The 3368-nt window shown below is 47.9% G+C and overlaps 1 protein-coding gene across 2 annotated transcripts in view; it reads right to left on the bottom strand.

The window, feature by feature from the left end:
* The window catches only part of LOC119428829 (protein FAM184A), a gene marked incomplete at its 5' end in the record, with an annotated part of 39008 nt that overhangs the window by 25008 nt on the left and 10632 nt on the right, over nt 1-3368 (bottom strand).

Below are 3368 nucleotides of genomic sequence, written 5' to 3'. Positions count from 1 at the left end.
TCTCCTGTCTCAGATTAGTCGCTCTGGGACCCTCAGACGAGTCGCTCTCCTGTCTCAGATTAGTCGCTCTGCGGCCCTCAGACGAGTCGCTCTCCTGTCTCAGATTAGTCGCTCTGCGACCCTCAGACGAGTTGATCTCCTATCTCAGACTAGTTGCTCTGCGGTCCTCGGCTTAGTCGCTCTGTGGTCCTCAGACCAGTCGCTCTGCGGTCCTCGGATTAACTGCTCTGTGGCCCTCAGATTAGTTGCTCTGTGGTCCTAAGACCAGTCGCTTTGCGGTCCTCAGAGTAGTTGCTCTGTGGTCCTTAGAGCACTTGCTCTGTGGTCCTTAGACCAGACGCTCTGCGGTCCTCAGACAAATTGCTCTGCTGTCTCAGAGCAGTCGCTCTGTGGCCCTCAGATTAGTTGCTCTGTGGTCCTAAGACCAGTCGCTCTGCGGTCCTCAGAGTAGTTACTCTGTGGTCCTTAGACCAGACGCTCTGCGGTCCTCAGACAAATCGCTCTGCTGTCTCAGAGCAGTCGCTCTGCGGCCCTCAGATTAGTTGCTCTGTGGTCCTCAGACCAATCGCTCTGCTGTCTCAGAGCAGTCGCTCTGCGGCCCTCAGATTAGTTGCTCTGTGGTCCTCAGACCAATCGCTCTGCCGTCCTCAGATGAGGCACTTTGCTGTCTCAGACCAGTCGCTCTGCGGTCTTCAGATTAGTTGCTCTGTGGTCCTTAGACCAGTCACTCTGCGGTCCTCAGATTAGTTGCTCTGTGGCCTCAACCCAGTCACTCTGCGGTCCGCAGATTAGTTGGTTTGTGGTCCTTAGACTAGTCGCTCTGCGGCCCTTAGACCAGTCGCTCTGCGATCCTCAGATTAGTTGCTCTGTGGTCTTGAGCCCAGTCGTTCTGTGGTCTTCAGACATTTTGCTCTGCTGTCCTCAGATGTCCCTCAGATCACAGCTCGGTGACTGTGGATCCCAGCGGAGCTACAGAGAGCTCAGTCAGCTGGAGTGACGGCACATTTAGCCAAAGAAGAAACGAGCCAGCTGTGATTGGCAGAAGCTCCTCAGAGGCTCGGCTCTGCTCTTTCACCCGCCACTCTTCTCTGGTTAAATCAGGCTTCAGAGCTGCAGAAACTCCACATTAGAAGCTGCAAGGTAAGAAGGCTTTAAAACGGGAGGACGAGGAGCTTGGCTTGGGATCAGGTCTCTGAGCTTCGACGATGGAGAGATTTAAGAATGACAGACGGTGTCCCGGCTGCTACAATCAAACCGTTCTTAGGTAGCTGGACGTGTGAGATTACACCAACATCTGGAGAGTCCTGCGGCTTCTGGGCTGTAATTAAGAGAGAGCTCGACGCACATGGAGCAGTCTGGGGGATGACTTTTTAATTCAAATCATCCTAATGAGAAAGAAGTTGTTCTAGATAAAGACAGCACATCCTAAGGTCCTTCATGTTCAGTAAATAAATTGGTTTTCATTTGAACGGCTGGTGAAGTGGCCTGCCTGCACCAGATCAGTCTTATTAACTAATGTTGCTTCAAACATGTTGCGTTGATTTGAGATAAAACCTCAAGGATGTTTTAATTTATTTCTGTTCACCATCGCAGAGCAAAGAGGAGACTTCGTCTGTTGGTGAACTTCAGTGAACTTGTGAGCACGATAACCTGAAACATGAGACAGGTACCACTATATATATATATATATATATATATATATATATATATATATATATATACAGAGAGAGAGAGAGACCACTCTGATCATCTGAGGAAACTATGTTTTCTAGTTTTTATTTTGCTTAAAAATAATGTTTCCTCAAATGATTGAGGTAGCCACGTCACATTTATGGTGGTGGCCATCTTGGATTTGAACGTGGCAACCCAATGTTCAATAGCGACCTTTCTTACACCTAGACCAGGGGTCTTCAACCTACGGCTATGGGGCAACGTGTGGCTCTTTCAAGCTTTTACCACTGTAACCTCTCAGCGAGAAGGTCACCAGATCAATTCCTGTCCGGGGATCTTTCTGAATGGAGTTTGCATGTTCTTTCTGTGCTGCGTGGGTTTTCTCCAGGTGGACTGGAGACCTGTCCAAGGTGTCCCCACCACTGGCACAGTGACTACTAGATATGAACACCTGCAACCCAGAAAGGAGGAAGTGGGTAAAGACGATGGATAGATGGATGGATGAATGGATAGATGGATGGATGAATGTAGGTATTTCTAAGGCCACTCTAGTTGTCACAAGTGATCCAGCAGGAGCAGCTGGCAGAGAGTGACTCGTCTTGAATTAATCAGGACAAGATCATCGACAGAACATCAGAGACGGTGAAGTTCATCCCAGAGACGTTTGGAGCGTCACCTTTCTTCAGCGTTTAAAACTTGTTGAAAAAAACACCAAAAGCTTTCAGAACATCTTCAAATGTCAGGACCTTCTTTTAACTTCTCGCTGCAGAGCCGGACCTGGAGGTGTTTGGTTCACACGCGATAGACAACACTTATCAGGATCCAGCTCTTTGAAGCTTCAGCTGTGACTCGACGGAGGCCGTAGGCTCACCAGGAACATGAGCCGAAGCCCAGTCCGGACAGCTAAAACACTTCATTTAGAAAGAAATTGTGGCTGTGAAGATAGCTAATATAGATGAATGAGTGCCGCTGCATGATTGGTCCAAAGAGTGGGGTTACAGCGCAGATTAAATCTGTCAATCCACAGATTATTACGACTCACAGCATGCTGCATCATCATCGTTTGAAGAAGTGGAAATACTGTAGTTTTCAGACTATAATTTAGTACTTAATATAATTAATTAAGGACCACACCTTCACACTGACTCGGAAGCTTTTCCACGGCAAAAACTGCTCTCGATGTCTTTTTCAAAAGTCGATAAAACAGAGCCCCGCCGATGCCAAAAAGCAGAGACCCTGCTATCATAAGTCCAAATATGTAAACGTCTTCAACATCCTCCTGAGACAGAACTGAGAGGCACATCATCTGCCACACTCCCCACAAATCCATGACGTACCCCACAGCGTGAGCCTCAGCTGGACATGCCGGTTCTCCAGGACCCTGTCATTTTGATGAAAAAATCTTATCAATAGAGTTGAACGCCCACGATACCAAATCCATAATCTTCTAAATTTATGTTCGGGAGATGAGACCCAGGCGCTTCAGACTCACAGAGAGCAGAGCAGGAGGAAGGACAGAAGCAGCCACCTCGATGAGAGCCTGGGAGGAATGTTCAATATGTGAAGGTTTCAAGTGGTGTTTGATGTTAATTTTCTCTAAACTGTAATTTTTGGAAGTTGAAATGAAACATTTGGTTCCCTGAACCCACTGTGTCTACATGAGGCTCACGAGGGGTCCCTGAACCCACCGTGTCTAC

Source organism: Nematolebias whitei, chromosome 23 (genome assembly GCF_014905685.2).
Source record: "Nematolebias whitei isolate Nwh7 chromosome 23, NemWhi1, whole genome shotgun sequence".
NCBI lineage: Eukaryota > Metazoa > Chordata > Actinopteri > Cyprinodontiformes > Rivulidae > Nematolebias > Nematolebias whitei.
This window is presented reverse-complemented; position numbering and strand designations above follow the sequence as displayed.